Below are 17,682 nucleotides of genomic sequence, written 5' to 3' on the forward strand. Positions count from 1 at the left end.
AATAGGACTTTGGCCCGTCTCCCTTTCACAACGCATCAGTGCCGAGAACAGAACACGGAATTTTGCTGACATGTTATGTTCTGAAACAGTTATAAACTCTCCAGTATATTTCACTGTGTCTTCAGCACTGTGAGATCTAGCCTGGTGTGCAAACTTTGTGTCTTTATGAACACTTCAGCAGAACATTAAATGAATATATGGAACGACAATTGCTGTTTGACACTTTACGGTTTGCCAACATTTAAGTGCAGTGTGAGAACAATCACAATGATCATTATTCTTCCATGTACGTTCATGCGCGGCATCACCCTAACAAACCGAGCTGATCACAGCCCGGCTACCAGTCAATTCATTGCCAGTGCGGAAAAATGCATATTTTCAACTTAGCAACGTGCACAATACCGGAATCAGAGAGTGCCTGGATATTGGGCAATGATAAGTTAACATGAGCATTAAGATTTTCAATATCATTATACATTACATGAACACATCCGGAGCTCATTGCCCAGAAATGAGGACTGAGTGTGCGGGGCAATTCCTTCCGGGGTTTAAGTTTTCTTTCAAAAAGGTGTGAGAAAGTTTTGCTTCGTTTTCTGTCGGGAAGAAATAGCTCAGTTGGGAGAGCGTTAAACTGAAGATTTAAAGGTCCCTGGTTCAATCCCGGGTTTCGGCAATATCTGGTGATTTTGCGTTTTCTTCATTTTAAGGGGAGAAGCTGGTTTGATATCGAGACAGTGCTTGAGGGAAGAGCTGTTCAGCGGTTGCGTGATACTAATTTTCGACATGATTTTTTTTAGATTCGGCGCTCTTTTTCTGTTACTTTCTATTTATACTCTGCCCAGTTTTGTATATGAAGAGTGAACAATGTTTAAGCGATGCGATGTGTTCAATTCTTATGCAGTAACTCTATCACCCAGTGTGTGCCGGATACAAAATCATCTAGGCTGGGCTTTCACGCAGCCCTGGGGCATTTTGTTGCCGGTTAAATCGGTCGTTTAGGGCGTGGTATTAATAAAGCCAAGAGCGCGGGCCCGATCCCCATATGGGCCATCCCAATTTTTCATACTTTTTATTCGGTTTTTAGTAACTTTTACAATCAAATCTTCATAACGAAACAAATCCACACGGAATCCCAAGGGACGGGAATTATTTGGAATAACAGCCATTGCTTCTTTGCCGACGGTGTGCAGAGCACAACTTTCTGTTGATACGTGTTTCTTGCTTTGCTGATAACCCCTGAACTGGAGACCTGTTTCCGTCAATGATTATAAGCAGAACAGGCAGACAGAACGGTTCTGTCGCCTGGAGTTGGGCAAAAGGCTGAAGTTCAGGACAAAAGCACAAAATGAAATGTTCACACGGTACCGAGAGTGAAAATTCCCGGAAAAAGGAGAGAATGAAATGGATTTCAGTGGAAGCCTAGCCGCACTTAACGCTGCGATTGCGCGGACATGTCTTTGGTGTTCTCCACAACAACTGCCATTTGCTGCGAACAGTTTTCCCTGGCGCGAATGTGATGAGAATTTCGAAACAGCAAGGAGGAAAGACTGGGTTGGTCTGCTTGCTGGCACAGACGTTTGCAGCAGCTTCCCTGGTGGTCTAGTGGTTAGGATTCGGCGCTCTCACCGCCGCGGCCCGGGTTCGATTCCCGGTCAGGGAACATTGTATTTGCAGTGCTTCGAAATGCAATGATGTTCCTGAACAAGCTTGCAGCTCAACTCGCTGTTGTCGCCCCAACCATCAGCAGCGTGTCGTGATACAACAGACACTTCTGTTTTAAAATCTGCACTAAATGACAAGATCTCGCTCAACAAGTGGAACTCCAATTGCTGATAGACAACGTAAATTTTGCCAATCATGGCTATCTTTAGTCTTCCAGGTACCTATTTGCGCCACAGCACTCGGGCTTATCATCAATCAATGCATTGCCACTGTGGAAATATTCAGCATTTTAAACTTCGCAACGTGTGCAAGACTGGAATCAGGAAATGCCTGGACCATGGGCACTGATAACTTATCCTTGAGCATTCATTTGGCCTGGGCCCCTTCTATATTGAACATTGGCTCACAGCATATCAATGTTTAGCGTTCACAGGCGATTTCCAAGATCTGAATTTCCCGGCAGAGAATTCATGGAGTTTTTGATCTAACCGAGATTCACCATCACTAACGTTGATTCGCGACTGTTATCTCTCTTCATCATATCAATGCTAAGAACTGAACCTGCTTTAATTTCACCTTGGCTCGGGGTCAGTGCGGCTCAATAGGACTTTGGCCCGTCTCCCTTTCACAACGCATCAGTGCCGAGAACAGAACAGGGAGTTTTGCTGACATGTTATGTTCTGAAACAGTTATAAACTCACCAGTATATTTCACTGTGTCTTCAGCACTGTGAGATCTAGCCTGGTGTGCAATCTTTGTGTCTTTATGAACACTTCAGCAGAACATTAAATGAACATATGGAACGACAATTGCTGTTTGACACTTTACGGTTTGCCAACATTTAAGTGCAGTGTGAGAACAATCACAATGATCATTATTCTTCCATGTACGTTCATGCGCGGCATCACCCTAACAAACCGAGCTGATCACAGCCCGGCTATCAGTCAATTCATTGCCAGTGCGGAAAAATGCAAATTTCCAACTTAGCAACGTGCACAATACCGGAATCAGAGAGTGCCTGGATCATGGGCAATGATAAGTTAACATGAGCATTAAGATTTTCAATATCATTATACATTACATGAACACATCCGGAGCTCATTGCCCAGAAATGAGGACTGAGTGTGCGGGGCAATTCCTTCCGGGGTTTAAGTTTTCTTTCAAAAAGGTGTGAGAAAGTTTTGCTTCGTTTTCTGTCGGGAAGAAATAGCTCAGTTGGGAGAGCGTTAGACTGAAGATCTAAAGGTCCCTGGTTCAATCCCGGGTTTCGGCAATATCTGGTGATTTTGCGTTTCCTTCATTTTAAGGGGAGAAGCTGGTTTGATATCGAGACAGTGCTTGAGGGAAGAGCTGTTCAGCGGTTGCGTGATACTAATTTTCGACATGATTTTTTTTAGATTCGGCGCTCTTTTTCTGTTACTTTCTATTTATACTCTGCCCAGTTTTGTATATGAAGAGTGAACAATGTTTAAGCGATGCGATGTGTTCAATTCTTATGCAGTAACTCTATCACCCAGTGTGTGCCGGATACAAAATCATCTAGGCTGGGCTTTCACGCAGCCCTGGGGCATTTTGTTGCCGGTTAAATCGGTCGTTTAGGGCGTGGTATTAATAAAGCCAAGAGCGCGGGCCCGATCCCCATATGGGCCATCCCAATTTTTCATACTTTTTATTCGGTTTTTAGTAACTTTTACAATCAAATCTTCATAACGAAACAAATCCACACGGAATCCCAAGGGATGGGAATTATTTGGAATAACTGCCATTGCTTCTTTGCCGACGGTGTGCAGGGCACAACTTTCTGTTTATACGTGTTTCTTGCTTTGCTGATAACCCCTGAACTGGAGACCTGTTTCTGTCAATGGTTATAAGCAGAACAGGCAGACAGAACGGTTCTGTCGCCTGGAGTTGGGCAAAAGGCTGAAGTTCAGGACAAAAGCACAAAATGAAATGTTCACACGGTACCGAGAGTGAAAATTCCCGGAAAAAGGAGAGAATGAAATGGATTTCAGTGGAAGCCTAGCCGCACTTAACGCTGCGATTGCGCGGACATGTCTTTGGTGTTCTCCACAACAACTACCATTTGCTGCGAACAGTTTTCCCTGGCGCGAATGTGATGAGAATTTCGAAACAGCAAGGAGGAAAGACTGGGTTGGTCTGCTTGCTGGCACAGACGTTTGCAGCAGCTTCCCTGGTGGTCTAGTGGTTAGGATTCGGCGCTCTCACCGCCGCGGCCCGGGTTCGATTCCCGGTCAGGGAACATTGTATTTGCGGTGCTTCGAAATGCAATGATGTTCCTGAACAAGCTTGCAGCTCACCTCGCTGTTGTCGCCCCAACCATCAGCAGCGTGTCGTGATACAACAGACACTTCTGTTTTAAAATCTGCACGAAATGACAAGAGCTCGCTCAACAAGTGGAACTCCAATTGCTGATAGACAACGTAAATTTTGCCAATCATGGCTATCTTTAGTCTTCCAGGTACCTATTTGCGCCACAGCACTCGGGCTTATCATCAATCAATGCATTGCCACTGTGGAAATATTCAGCATTTTAAACTTCGCAACGTGTCCAAGACTGGAATCAGGGAATGCCTGGACCATGGGCACTGATAACTTATCCTTGAGCATTCATTTGGCCTGGGCCCCTTCTATATTGAACATTGGCTCACTGCATATCAATGTTTAGCGTTCACAGGCGATTACCAAGATCTGAATTTCCCGGCAGAGAATTCATGGAGTTTTTGATCTAACCGAGATTCACCATCACTAACGTTGATTCGCGACTATTATCTCTCTTCATCATATCAATGCTAAGATCTGAACCTGCTTTAATTTCACCTTGGCTCGGGGTCAGTGCGGCTCAATAGGACTTTGGCCCGTCTCCCTTTCACAACGCATCAGTGCCGAGAACAGAACAGGGAATTTTGCTGACATGTTATGTTCTGAAACAGTTATAAACTCTCCAGTATATTTCACTGTGTCTTCAGCACTGTGAGATCTAGCCTGGTGTGCAATCTTTGTGTCTTTATGAACACTTCAGCAGAACATTAAATGAACATATGGAACGACAATTGCTGTTTGACACTTTACGGTTTGCCAACATTTAAGTGCAGTGTGAGAAAAATCACAATGATCATTATTCTTCCATGTACGTTCATGCGCGGCATCACCCTAACAAACCGAGCTGATCACAGCCCGGCTATCAGTCAATTCATTGCCAGTGCGGAAAAATGCAAATTTCCAACTTAGCAACGTGCACAATACCGGAATCAGAGAGTGCCTGGATCGTGGGCAATGATAAGTTAACATGAGCATTAAGATTTTCAATATCATTATACATTACATGAACACATCCGGAGCTCATTGCCCAGAAATGAGGACTGAGTGTGCGGGGCAATTCCTTCCGGGGTTTAAGTTTTCTTTCAAAAAGGTGTGAGAAAGTTTTGCTTAGTTTTCTGTCGGGAAGAAATAGCTCAGTTGGGAGAGCGTTAGACTGAAGATCTAAAGGTCCCTGGTTCAATCCCGGGTTTCGGCAATATCTGGTGATTTTGCGTTTCCTTCATTTTAAGGGGAGAAGCTGGTTTGATATCGAGACAGTGCTTGAGGGAAGAGCTGTTCAGCGGTTGCGTGATACTAATTTTCGACATGATTTTTTTTAGATTCGGCGCTCTTTTTCTGTTACTTTCTATTTATACTCTGCCCAGTTTTGTATATGAAGAGTGAACAATGTTTAAGCGATGCGAAGTGTTCAATTCTTATGCAGTAACTCTATCACCCAGTGTGTGCCGGATACAAAATCATCTAGGCTGGGCTTTCACGCAGCCCTGGGGCATTTTGTTGCCGGTTAAATCGGTCGTTTAGGGCGTGGTATTAATAAAGCCAAGAGCGCGGGCCCGATCCCCATATGGGCCATCCCAATTTTTCATACTTTTTATTCGGTTTTTAGTAACTTTTACAATCAAATCTTCATAACGAAACAAATCCACACGGAATCCCAAGGGATGGGAATTATTTGGAATAACAGCCATTGCTTCTTTGCCGACGGTGTGCAGGGCACAACTTTCTGTTTATACGTGTTTCTTGCTTTGCTGATAACCCCTGAACTGGAGACCTGTTTCTGTCAATGGTTATAAGCAGAACAGGCAGACAGAACGGTTCTGTCGCCTGGAGTTGGGCAAAAGGCTGAAGTTCAGGACAAAAGCACAAAATGAAATGTTCACACGGTACCGAGAGTGAAAATTCCCGGAAAAAGGAGAGAATGAAATGGATTTCAGTGGAAGCCTAGCCGCACTTAACGCTGCGATTGCGCGGACATGTCTTTGGTGTTCTCCACAACAACTGCCATTTGCTGCGAACAGTTTTCCCTGGCGCGAATGTGATGAGAATTTCGAAACAGCAAGGAGGAAAGACTGGGTTGGTCTGCTTGCTGGCACAGACGTTTGCAGCAGCTTCCCTGGTGGTCTAGTGGTTAGGATTCGGCGCTCTCACCGCCGCGGCCCGGGTTCGATTCCCGATCAGGGAACATTGTATTTGCGGTGCTTCGAAATGCAATGATGTTCCTGAACAAGCTTGCAGCTCACCTCGCTGTTGTCGCCCCAACCATCAGCAGCGTGTCGTGATACAACAGACACTTCTGTTTTAAAATCTGCACTAAATGACAAGATCTCGCTCAACAAGTGGAACTCCAATTGCTGATAGACAACGTAAATTTTGCCAATCATGGCTATCTTTAGTCTTCCAGGTACCTATTTGCGCCACAGCACTCGGGCTTATCATCAATCAATGCATTGCCACTGTGGAAATATTCAGCATTTTAAACTTCGCAACGTGTGCAAGACTGGAATCAGGGAATGCCTGGACCATGGGCACTGATAACTTATCCTTGAGCATTCATTTGGCCTGGGCCCCTTCTATATTGAACATTGGCTCACTGCATATCAATGTTTAGCGTTCACAGGCGATTTCCAAGATCTGAATTTCCCGGCAGAGAATTCATGGAGTTTTTGATCTAACCGAGATTCACCATCACTAACGTTGATTCGCGACTGTTATCTCTCTTCATCATATCAATGCTAAGAACTGAACCTGCTTTAATTTCACCTTGGCTCGGGGTCAGTGCGGCTCAATAGGACTTTGGCCCGTCTCCCTTTCACAACGCATCAGTGCCGAGAACAGAACACGGAATTTTGCTGACATGTTTTGTTCTGAAACAGTTATAAACTCTCCAGTATATTTCACTGTGTCTTCAGCACTGTGAGATCTAGCCTGGTGTGCAATCTTTGTGTCTTTATGAACACTTCAGCAGAACATTAAATGAACATATGGAACGACAATTGCTGTTTGACACTTTACGGTTTGCCAACATTTAAGTGCAGTGTGAGAACAATCACAATGATCATTATTCTTCCATGTACGTTCATGCGCGGCATCACCCTAACAAACCGAGCTGATCACAGCCCGGCTATCAGTCAATTCATTGCCAGTGCGGAAAAATGCAAATTTCCAACTTAGCAACGTGCACAATACCGGAATCAGAGAGTGCCTGGATCGTGGGCAATGATAAGTTAACATGAGCATTAAGATTTTCAATATCATTATACATTACATGAACACATCCGGAGCTCATTGCCCAGAAATGAGGACTGAGTGTGCGGGGCAATTCCTTCCGGGGTTTAAGTTTTCTTTCAAAAAGGTGTGAGAAAGTTTTGCTTCGTTTTCTGTCGGGAAGAAATAGCTCAGTTGGGAGAGCGTTAGACTGAAGATCTAAAGTTCCCTGGTTCAATCCCGGGTTTCGGCAATATCTGGTGATTTTGCGTTTCCTTCATTTTAAGGGGAGAAGCTGGTTTGATATCGAGACAGTGCTTGAGGGAAGAGCTGTTCAGCGGTTGCGTGATACTAATTTTCGACATGATTTTTTTTAGATTCGGCGCTCTTTTTCTGTTACTTTCTATTTATACTCTGCCCAGTTTTGTATATGAAGAGTGAACAATGTTTAAGCGATGCGATGTGTTCAATTCTTATGCAGTAACTCTATCACCCAGTGTGTGCCGGATACAAAATCATCTAGGCTGGGCTTTCACGCAGCCCTGGGGCATTTTGTTGCCGGTTAAATCGGTCGTTTAGGGCGTGGTATTAATAAAGCCAAGAGCGCGGGCCCGATCCCCATATGGGCCATCCCAATTTTTCATACTTTTTATTCGGTTTTTAGTAACTTTTACAATCAAATCTTCATAACGAAACAAATCCACACGGAATCCCAAGGGATGGGAATTATTTGGAATAACTGCCATTGCTTCTTTGCCGAAGGTGTGCAGGGCACAACTTTCTGTTTATACGTGTTTCTTGCTTTGCTGATAACCCCTGAACTGGAGACCTGTTTCTGTCAATGGTTATAAGCAGAACAGGCAGACAGAACGGTTCTGTCGCCTGGAGTTGGGCAAAAGGCTGAAGTTCAGGACAAAAGCACAAAATGAAATGTTCACACGGTACCGAGAGTGAAAATTCCCGGAAAAAGGAGAGAATGAAATGGATTTCAGTGGAAGCCTAGCCGCACTTAACGCTGCGATTGCGCGGACATGTCTTTGGTGTTCTCCACAACAACTGCCATTTGCTGCGAACAGTTTTCCCTGGCGCGAATGTGATGAGAATTTCGAAACAGCAAGGAGGAAAGACTGGGTTGGTCTGCTTGCTGGCACAGACGTTTGCAGCAGCTTCCCTGGTGGTCTAGTGGTTAGGATTCGGCGCTCTCACCGCCGCGGCACGGGTTCGATTCCCGGTCAGGGAACATTGTATTTGCGATGCTTCGAAATGCAATGATGTTCCTGAACAAGCTTGCAGCTCACCTCGCTTTTGTCGCCCCAACCATCAGCAGCGTGTCGTGATACAACAGACACTTCTGTTTTAAAATCTGCACTAAATGACAAGATCTCGCTCAACAAGTGGAACTCCAATTGCTGATAGACAACGTAAATTTTGCCAATCATGGCTATCTTTAGTCTTCCAGGTACCTATTTGCGCCACAGCCCTCGGGCTTATCATCAATCAATGCATTGCCACTGTGGAAATATTCAGCATTTTAAACTTCGCAACGTGTGCAAGACTGGAATCAGGGAATGCCTGGACCATGGGCACTGATAACTTATCCTTGAGCATTCATTTGGCCTGGGCCCCTTCTATATTGAACATTGGCTCACTGCATATCAATGTTTAGCGTTCACAGGCGATTTCCAAGATCTGAATTTCCCGGCAGAGAATTCATGGAGTTTTTGATCTAACCGAGATTCACCATCACTAACGTTGATTCGCGACTGTTATCTCTCTTCATCATATCAATGCTAAGAACTGAACCTGCTTTAATTTCACCTTGGCTCGGGGTCAGTGCGGCTCAATAGGACTTTGGCCCGTCTCCCTTTCACAACGCATCAGTGCCGAGAACAGAACACGGAATTTTGCTGACATGTTATGTTCTGAAACAGTTATAAACTCTCCAGTATATTTCACTGTGTCTTCAGCACTGTGCGATCTAGCCTGGTGTGCAAACTTTGTGTCTTTATGAACACTTCAGCAGAACATTAAATGAACATATGGAACGACAATTGCTGTTTGACACTTTATGGTTTGCCAACATTTAAGTGCAGTGTGAGAACAATCACAATGATCATTATTCTCCATGTACGTTCATGCGCGGCATCACCCTAACAAACCGAGCTGATCACAGCCCGGCTATCAGTCAATTCATTGCCAGTGCGGAAAAATGCATATTTTCAACTTAGCAACGTGCACAATACCGGAATCAGAGAGTGCCTGGATATTGGGCAATGATAAGTTAACATGAGCATTAAGATTTTCAATATCATTATACATTACATGAACACATCCGGAGCTCATTGCCCAGAAATGAGGACTGAGTGTGCGGGGCAATTCCTTCCGGGGTTTAAGTTTTCTTTCAAAAAGGTGTGAGAAAGTTTTGCTTCGTTTTCTGTCGGGAAGAAATAGCTCAGTTGGGAGAGGGTTAGACTGAAGATCTAAAGGTCCCTGGTTCAATCCCGGGTTTCGGCAATATCTGGTGATTTTGCGTTTCCTTCATTTTAAGGGGAGAAGCTGGTTTGATATCGAGACAGTGCTTGAGGGAAGAGCTGTTCAGCGGTTGCGTGATACTAATTTTCGACATGATTTTTTTTAGATTCGGCGCTCTTTTTCTGTTACTTTCTATTTATACTCTGCCCAGTTTTGTATATGAAGAGTGAACAATGTTTAAGCGATGCGATGTGTTCAATTCTTATGCAGTAACTCTATCACCCAGTGTGTGCCGGATACAAAATCATCTAGGCTGGGCTTTCACGCAGCCCTGGGGCATTTTGTTGCCGGTTAAATCGGTCGTTTAGGGCGTGGTATTAATAAAGCCAAGAGCGCGGGCCCGATCCCCATATGGGCCATCCCAATTTTTCATACTTTTTATTCGGTTTTTAGTAACTTTTACAATCAAATCTTCATAACGAAACAAATCCACACGGAATCCCAAGGGATGGGAATTATTTGGAATAACAGCCATTGCTTCTTTGCCGACGGTGTGCAGGGCACAACTTTCTGTTTATACGTGTTTCTTGCTTTGCTGATAACCCCTGAACTGGAGACCTGTTTCTGTCAATGGTTATAAGCAGAACAGGCAGACAGAACGGTTCTGTCGCCTGGAGTTGGGCAAAAGGCTGAAGTTCAGGACAAAAGCACAAAATGAAATGTTCACACGGTACCGAGAGTGAAAATTCCCGGAAAAAGGAGAGAATGAAATGGATTTCAGTGGAAGCCTAGCCGCACTTAACGCTGCGATTGCGCGGACATGTCTTTGGTGTTCTCCACAACAACTGCCATTTGCTGCGAACAGTTTTCCCTGGCGCGAATGTGATGAGAATTTCGAAACAGCAAGGAGGAAAGACTGGGTTGGTCTGCTTGCTGGCACAGACGTTTGCAGCAGCTTCCCTGGTGGTCTAGTGGTTAGGATTCGGCGCTCTCACCGCCGCGGCCCGGGTTCGATTCCCGGTCAGGGAACATTGTATTTGCGGTGCTTCGAAATGCAATGATGTTCCTGAACAAGCTTGCAGCTCACCTCGCTGTTGTCGCCCCAACCATCAGCAGCGTGTCGTGATACAACAGACACTTCTGTTTTAAAATCTGCACTAAATGACAAGATCTCGCTCAACAAGTGGAACTCCAATTGCTGATAGACAACGTAAATTTTGCCAATCATGGCTATCTTTAGTCTTCCAGGTACCTATTTGCGCCACAGCACTCGGGCTTATCATCAATCAATGCATTGCCACTGTGGAAATATTCAGCATTTTAAACTTCGCAACGTGTGCAAGACTGGAATCAGGGAATGCCTGGACCATGGGCACTGATAACTTATCCTTGAGCATTCATTTGGCCTGGGCCCCTTCTATATTGAACATTGGCTCACTGCATATCAATGTTTAGCGTTCACAGGCGATTTCCAAGATCTGAATTTCCCGGCAGAGAATTCATGGAGTTTTTGATCTAACCGAGATTCACCATCACTAACGTTGATTCGCGACTGTTATCTCTCTTCATCATATCAATGCTAAGAACTGAACCTGCTTTAATTTCACCTTGGCTCGGGGTCAGTGCGGCTCAATAGGACTTTGGCCCGTCTCCCTTTCACAAAACATCAGTGCCGAGAACAGAACACGGAATTTTGCTGACATGTTATGTTCTGAAACAGTTATAAACTCTCCAGTATATTTCACTGTGTCTTCAGCACTGTGAGATCTAGCCTGGTGTGCAATCTTTGTGTCTTTATGAACACTTCAGCAGAACATTAAATGAACATATGGAACGACAATTGCTGTTTGACACTTTACGGTTTGCCAAAATTTAAGTGCAGTGTGAGAACAATCACAATGATCATTATTCTTCCATGTACGTTCATGCGCGGCATCACCCTAACAAACCGAGCTGATCACAGCCCGGCTATCAGTCAATTCATTGCCAGTGCGGAAAAATGCAAATTTCCAACTTAGCAACGTGCACAATACCGGAATCAGAGAGTGCCTGGATCGTGGGCAATGATAAGTTAACATGAGCATTAAGATTTTCAATATCATTATACATTACATGAACACATCCGGAGCTCATTGCCCAGAAATGAGGACTGAGTGTGCGGGGCAATTCCTTCCGGGGTTTAAGTTTTCTTTCAAAAAGGTGTGAGAAAGTTTTGCTTCGTTTTCTGTCGGGAAGAAATAGCTCAGTTGGGAGAGGGTTAGACTGAAGATCTAAAGGTCCCTGGTTCAATCCCGGGTTTCGGCAATATCTGGTGATTTTGCGTTTCCTTCATTTTAAGGGGAGAAGCTGGTTTGATATCGAGACAGTGCTTGAGGGAAGAGCTGTTCAGCGGTTGCGTGATACTAATTTTCGACATGATTTTTTTTAGATTCGGCGCTCTTTTTCTGTTACTTTCTATTTATACTCTGCCCAGTTTTGTATATGAAGAGTGAACAATGTTTAAGCGATGCGATGTGTTCAATTCTTATGCAGTAACTCTATCACCCAGTGTGTGCCGGATACAAAATCATCTAGGCTGGGCTTTCACGCAGCCCTGGGGCATTTTGTTGCCGGTTAAATCGGTCGTTTAGGGCGTGGTATTAATAAAGCCAAGAGCGCGGGCCCGATCCCCATATGGGCCATCCCAATTTTTCATACTTTTTATTCGGTTTTTAGTAACTTTTACAATCAAATCTTCATAACGAAACAAATCCACACGGAATCCCAAGGGATGGGAATTATTTGGAATAACAGCCATTGCTTCTTTGCCGACGGTGTGCAGAGCACAACTTTCTGTTTATACGTGTTTCTTGCTTTGCTGATAACCCCTGAACTGGAGACCTGTTTCCGTCAATGGTTATAAGCAGAACAGGCAGACAGAACGGTTCTGTCGCCTGGAGTTGGGCAAAAGGCTGAAGTTCAGGACAAAAGCACAAAATGAAATGTTCACACGGTACCGAGAGTGAAAATTCCCGGAAAAAGGAGAGAATGAAATGGATTTCAGTGGAAGCCTAGCCGCACTTAACGCTGCGATTGCGTGGACATGTCTTTGGTGTTCTCCACAACAACTGCCATTTGCTGCGAACAGTTTTCCCTGGCGCGAATGTGATGAGAATTTCGAAACAGCAAGGAGGAAAGACTGGGTTGGTCTGCTTGCTGGCACAGACGTTTGCAGCAGCTTCCCTGGTGGTCTAGTGGTTAGGATTCGGCGCTCTCACCGCCGCGGCCCGGGTTCGATTCCCGGTCAGGGAACATTGTATTTGCGGTGCTTCGAAATGCAATGATGTTCCTGAACAAGCTTGCAGCTCACCTCGCTGTTGTCGCCCCAACCATCAGCAGCGTGTCGTGATACAACAGACACTTCTGTTTTAAAATCTGCACTAAATGACAAGATCTCGCTCAACAAGTGGAACTCCAATTGCTGATAGACAACGTAAATTTTGCCAATCATGGCTATCTTTAGTCTTCCAGGTACCTATTTGCGCCACAGCACTCGGGCTTATCATCAATCAATGCATTGCCACTGTGGAAATATTCAGCATTTTAAACTTCGCAACGTGTGCAAGACTGGAATCAGGGAATGCCTGGACCATGGGCACTGATAACTTATCCTTGAGCATTCATTTGGCCTGGGCCCCTTCTATATTGAACATTGGCTCACTGCATATCAATGTTTAGCGTTCACAGGCGATTTCCAAGATCTGAATTTCCCGGCAGAGAATTCATGGAGTTTTTGATCTAACCGAGATTCACCATCACTAACGTTGATTCGCGACTGTTATCTCTCTTCATCATATCAATGCTAAGAACTGAACCTGCTTTAATTTCACCTTGGCTCGGGGTCAGTGCGGCTCAATAGGACTTTGGCCCGTCTCCCTTTCACAACGCATCAGTGCCGAGAACAGAACACGGAATTTTGCTGACATGTTATGTTCTGAAACAGTTATAAACTCTCCAGTATATTTCACTGTGTCTTCAGCACTGTGAGATCTAGCCTGGTGTGCAATCTTTGTGTCTTTATGAACACTTCAGCAGAACATTAAATGAACATATGGAACGACAATTGCTGTTTGACACTTTACGGTTTGCCAAAATTTAAGTGCAGTGTGAGAACAATCACAATGATCATTATTCTTCCATGTACGTTCATGCGCGGCATCACCCTAACAAACCGAGCTGATCACAGCCCGGCTATCAGTCAATTCATTGCCAGTGCGGAAAAATGCAAATTTCCAACTTAGCAACGTGCACAATACCGGAATCAGAGAGTGCCTGGATCGTGGGCAATGATAAGTTAACATGAGCATTAAGATTTTCAATATCATTATACATTACATGAACACATCCGGAGCTCATTGCCCAGAAATGAGGACTGAGTGTGCGGGGCAATTCCTTCCGGGGTTTAAGTTTTCTTTCAAAAAGGTGTGAGAAAGTTTTGCTTCGTTTTCTGTCGGGAAGAAATAGCTCAGTTGGGAGAGCGTTAGACTGAAGATCTAAAGGTCCCTGGTTCAATCCCGGGTTTCGGCAATATCTGGTGATTTTGCGTTTCCTTCATTTTAAGGGGAGAAGCTGGTTTGATATCGAGACAGTGCTTGAGGGAAGAGCTGTTCAGCGGTTGCGTGATACTAATTTTCGACATGATTTTTTTTAGATTCGGCGCTCTTTTTCTGTTACTTTCTATTTATACTCTGCCCAGTTTTGTATATGAAGAGTGAACAATGTTTAAGCGATGCGATGTGTTCAATTCTTATGCAGTAACTCTATCACCCAGTGTGTGCCGGATACAAAATCATCTAGGCTGGGCTTTCACGCAGCCCTGGGGCATTTTGTTGCCGGTTAAATCGGTCGTTTAGGGCGTGGTATTAATAAAGCCAAGAGCGCGGGCCCGATCCCCATATGGGCCATCCCAATTTTTCATACTTTTTATTCGGTTTTTAGTAACTTTTACAATCAAATCTTCATAACGAAACAAATCCACACGGAATCCCAAGGGATGGGAATTATTTGGAATAACAGCCATTGCTTCTTTGCCGACGGTGTGCAGGGCACAACTTTCTGTTTATACGTGTTTCTTGCTTTGCTGATAACCCCTGAACTGGAGACCTGTTTCTGTCAATGGTTATAAGCAGAACAGGCAGACAGAACGGTTCTGTCGCCTGGAGTTGGGCAAAAGGCTGAAGTTCAGGACAAAAGCACAAAATGAAATGTTCACACGGTACCGAGAGTGAAAATTCCCGGAAAAAGGAGAGAATGAAATGGATTTCAGTGGAAGCCTAGCCGCACTTAACGCTGCGATTGCGCGGACATGTCTTTGGTGTTCTCCACAACAACTGCCATTTGCTGCGAACAGTTTTCCCTGGCGCGAATGTGATGAGAATTTCGAAACAGCAAGGAGGAAAGACTGGGTTGGTCTGCTTGCTGGCACAGACGTTTGCAGCAGCTTCCCTGGTGGTCTAGTGGTTAGGATTCGGCGCTCTCACCGCCGCGGCCCGGGTTCGATTCCCGGTCAGGGAACATTGTATTTGCGGTGCTTCGAAATGCAATGATGTTCCTGAACAAGCTTGCAGCTCACCTCGCTGTTGTCGCCCCAACCATCAGCAGCGTGTCGTGATACAACAGACACTTCTGTTTTAAAATCTGCACTAAATGACAAGATCTCGCTCAACAAGTGGAACTCCAATTGCTGATAGACAACGTAAATTTTGCCAATCATGGCTATCTTTAGTCTTCCAGGTACCTATTTGCGCCACAGCACTCGGGCTTATCATCAATCAATGCATTGCCACTGTGGAAATATTCAGCATTTTAAACTTCGCAACGTGTGCAAGACTGGAATCAGGGAATGCCTGGACCATGGGCACTGATAACTTATCCTTGAGCATTCATTTGGCCTGGGCCCCTTCTATATTGAACATTGGCTCACTGCATATCAATGTTTAGCGTTCACAGGCGATTTCCAAGATCTGAATTTCCCGGCAGAGAATTCATGGAGTTTTTGATCTAACCGAGATTCACCATCACTAACGTTGATTCGCGACTGTTATCTCTCTTCATCATATCAATGCTAAGAACTGAACCTGCTTTAATTTCACCTTGGCTCGGGGTCAGTGCGGCTCAATAGGACTTTGGCCCGTCTCCCTTTCACAACGCATCAGTGCCGAGAACAGAACACGGAATTTTGCTGACATGTTATGTTCTGAAACAGTTATAAACTCTCCAGTATATTTCACTGTGTCTTCAGCACTGTGAGATCTAGCCTGGTGTGCAATCTTTGTGTCTTTATGAACACTTCAGCAGAACATTAAATGAACATATGGAACGACAATTGCTGTTTGACACTTTACGGTTTGCCAAAATTTAAGTGCAGTGTGAGAACAATCACAATGATCATTATTCTTCCATGTACGTTCATGCGCGGCATCACCCTAACAAACCGAGCTGATCACAGCCCGGCTATCAGTCAATTCATTGCCAGTGCGGAAAAATGCAAATTTCCAACTTAGCAACGTGCACAATACCGGAATCAGAGAGTGCCTGGATCGTGGGCAATGATAAGTTAACATGAGCATTAAGATTTTCAATATCATTATACATTACATGAACACATCCGGAGCTCATTGCCCAGAAATGAGGACTGAGTGTGCGGGGCAATTCCTTCCGGGGTTTAAGTTTTCTTTCAAAAAGGTGTGAGAAAGTTTTGCTTCGTTTTCTGTCGGGAAGAAATAGCTCAGTTGGGAGAGGGTTAGACTGAAGATCTAAAGGTCCCTGGTTCAATCCCGGGTTTCGGCAATATCTGGTGATTTTGCGTTTCCTTCATTTTAAGGGGAGAAGCTGGTTTGATATCGAGACAGTGCTTGAGGGAAGAGCTGTTCAGCGGTTGCGTGATACTAATTTTCGACATGATTTTTTTTAGATTCGGCGCTCTTTTTCTGTTACTTTCTATTTATACTCTGCCCAGTTTTGTATATGAAGAGTGAACAATGTTTAAGCGATGCGATGTGTTCAATTCTTATGCAGTAACTCTATCACCCAGTGTGTGCCGGATACAAAATCATCTAGGCTGGGCTTTCACGCAGCCCTGGGGCATTTTGTTGCCGGTTAAATCGGTCGTTTAGGGCGTGGTATTAATAAAGCCAAGAGCGCGGGCCCGATCCCCATATGGGCCATCCCAATTTTTCATACTTTTTATTCGGTTTTTAGTAACTTTTACAATCAAATCTTCATAACGAAACAAATCCACACGGAATCCCAAGGGATGGGAATTATTTGGAATAACAGCCATTGCTTCTTTGCCGACGGTGTGCAGAGCACAACTTTCTGTTTATACGTGTTTCTTGCTTTGCTGATAACCCCTGAACTGGAGACCTGTTTCCGTCAATGGTTATAAGCAGAACAGGCAGACAGAACGGTTCTGTCGCCTGGAGTTGGGCAAAAGGCTGAAGTTCAGGACAAAAGCACAAAATGAAATGTTCACACGGTACCGAGAGTGAAAATTCCCGGAAAAAGGAGAGAATGAAATGGATTTCAGTGGAAGCCTAGCCGCACTTAACGCTGCGATTGCGCGGACATGTCTTTGGTGTTCTCCACAACAACTGCCATTTGCTGCGAACAGTTTTCCCTGGCGCGAATGTGATGAGAATTTCGAAACAGCAAGGAGGAAAGACTGGGTTGGTCTGCTTGCTGGCACAGACGTTTGCAGCAGCTTCCCTGGTGGTCTAGTGGTTAGGATTCGGCGCTCTCACCGCCGCGGCCCGGGTTCGATTCCCGGTCAGGGAACATTGTATTTGCGGTGCTTCGAAATGCAATGATGTTCCTGAACAAGCTTGCAGCTCACCTCGCTGTTGTCGCCCCAACCATCAGCAGCGTGTCGTGATACAACAGACACTTCTGTTTTAAAATCTGCACTAAATGACAAGATCTCGCTCAACAAGTGGAACTCCAATTGCTGATAGACAACGTAAATTT

The 17,682-nt window shown here is 44.7% G+C and overlaps 16 non-coding genes across 16 annotated transcripts; all 16 read left to right on the forward strand.

Annotated features, from left to right (window-relative positions):
- Positions 1 to 595: 595 nt before the first annotated feature.
- Positions 596 to 673, forward strand: trnaf-gaa (transfer RNA phenylalanine (anticodon GAA)). The gene has a single exon. It is a non-coding gene; the product is annotated as a tRNA-Phe (tRNA).
- A 915-nt stretch (positions 674 to 1,588) lies between these two features.
- trnae-cuc (transfer RNA glutamic acid (anticodon CUC)) lies at positions 1,589 to 1,660 on the forward strand. Its single transcript has one exon. It is a non-coding gene; the product is annotated as a tRNA-Glu (tRNA).
- A 1,197-nt stretch (positions 1,661 to 2,857) lies between these two features.
- On the forward strand, positions 2,858 to 2,935 carry trnaf-gaa (transfer RNA phenylalanine (anticodon GAA)). Its single transcript has one exon. It is a non-coding gene; the product is annotated as a tRNA-Phe (tRNA).
- A 915-nt stretch (positions 2,936 to 3,850) lies between these two features.
- Positions 3,851 to 3,922, forward strand: trnae-cuc (transfer RNA glutamic acid (anticodon CUC)). Its single transcript has one exon. It is a non-coding gene; the product is annotated as a tRNA-Glu (tRNA).
- A 1,197-nt stretch (positions 3,923 to 5,119) lies between these two features.
- Positions 5,120 to 5,197, forward strand: trnaf-gaa (transfer RNA phenylalanine (anticodon GAA)). Its single transcript has one exon. It is a non-coding gene; the product is annotated as a tRNA-Phe (tRNA).
- Positions 5,198 to 6,112: 915 nt separating this feature from the next.
- Positions 6,113 to 6,184, forward strand: trnae-cuc (transfer RNA glutamic acid (anticodon CUC)). The gene has a single exon. It is a non-coding gene; the product is annotated as a tRNA-Glu (tRNA).
- Positions 6,185 to 7,381: 1,197 nt separating this feature from the next.
- trnaf-gaa (transfer RNA phenylalanine (anticodon GAA)) lies at positions 7,382 to 7,459 on the forward strand. Its single transcript has one exon. It is a non-coding gene; the product is annotated as a tRNA-Phe (tRNA).
- A 915-nt stretch (positions 7,460 to 8,374) lies between these two features.
- On the forward strand, positions 8,375 to 8,446 carry trnae-cuc (transfer RNA glutamic acid (anticodon CUC)). Its single transcript has one exon. It is a non-coding gene; the product is annotated as a tRNA-Glu (tRNA).
- Positions 8,447 to 9,642: 1,196 nt separating this feature from the next.
- trnaf-gaa (transfer RNA phenylalanine (anticodon GAA)) lies at positions 9,643 to 9,720 on the forward strand. Its single transcript has one exon. It is a non-coding gene; the product is annotated as a tRNA-Phe (tRNA).
- Positions 9,721 to 10,635: 915 nt separating this feature from the next.
- trnae-cuc (transfer RNA glutamic acid (anticodon CUC)) lies at positions 10,636 to 10,707 on the forward strand. The gene has a single exon. It is a non-coding gene; the product is annotated as a tRNA-Glu (tRNA).
- A 1,197-nt stretch (positions 10,708 to 11,904) lies between these two features.
- trnaf-gaa (transfer RNA phenylalanine (anticodon GAA)) lies at positions 11,905 to 11,982 on the forward strand. Its single transcript has one exon. It is a non-coding gene; the product is annotated as a tRNA-Phe (tRNA).
- Positions 11,983 to 12,897: 915 nt separating this feature from the next.
- trnae-cuc (transfer RNA glutamic acid (anticodon CUC)) lies at positions 12,898 to 12,969 on the forward strand. The gene has a single exon. It is a non-coding gene; the product is annotated as a tRNA-Glu (tRNA).
- A 1,197-nt stretch (positions 12,970 to 14,166) lies between these two features.
- On the forward strand, positions 14,167 to 14,244 carry trnaf-gaa (transfer RNA phenylalanine (anticodon GAA)). The gene has a single exon. It is a non-coding gene; the product is annotated as a tRNA-Phe (tRNA).
- A 915-nt stretch (positions 14,245 to 15,159) lies between these two features.
- trnae-cuc (transfer RNA glutamic acid (anticodon CUC)) lies at positions 15,160 to 15,231 on the forward strand. Its single transcript has one exon. It is a non-coding gene; the product is annotated as a tRNA-Glu (tRNA).
- Positions 15,232 to 16,428: 1,197 nt separating this feature from the next.
- On the forward strand, positions 16,429 to 16,506 carry trnaf-gaa (transfer RNA phenylalanine (anticodon GAA)). Its single transcript has one exon. It is a non-coding gene; the product is annotated as a tRNA-Phe (tRNA).
- Positions 16,507 to 17,421: 915 nt separating this feature from the next.
- Positions 17,422 to 17,493, forward strand: trnae-cuc (transfer RNA glutamic acid (anticodon CUC)). Its single transcript has one exon. It is a non-coding gene; the product is annotated as a tRNA-Glu (tRNA).
- The last annotated feature ends 189 nt before the right edge of the window (positions 17,494 to 17,682 follow it).

The sequence above is a fragment of the Pristiophorus japonicus genome, chromosome 25, assembly GCF_044704955.1.
Source record: "Pristiophorus japonicus isolate sPriJap1 chromosome 25, sPriJap1.hap1, whole genome shotgun sequence".
Classification (NCBI taxonomy): domain Eukaryota; kingdom Metazoa; phylum Chordata; class Chondrichthyes; family Pristiophoridae; genus Pristiophorus; species Pristiophorus japonicus.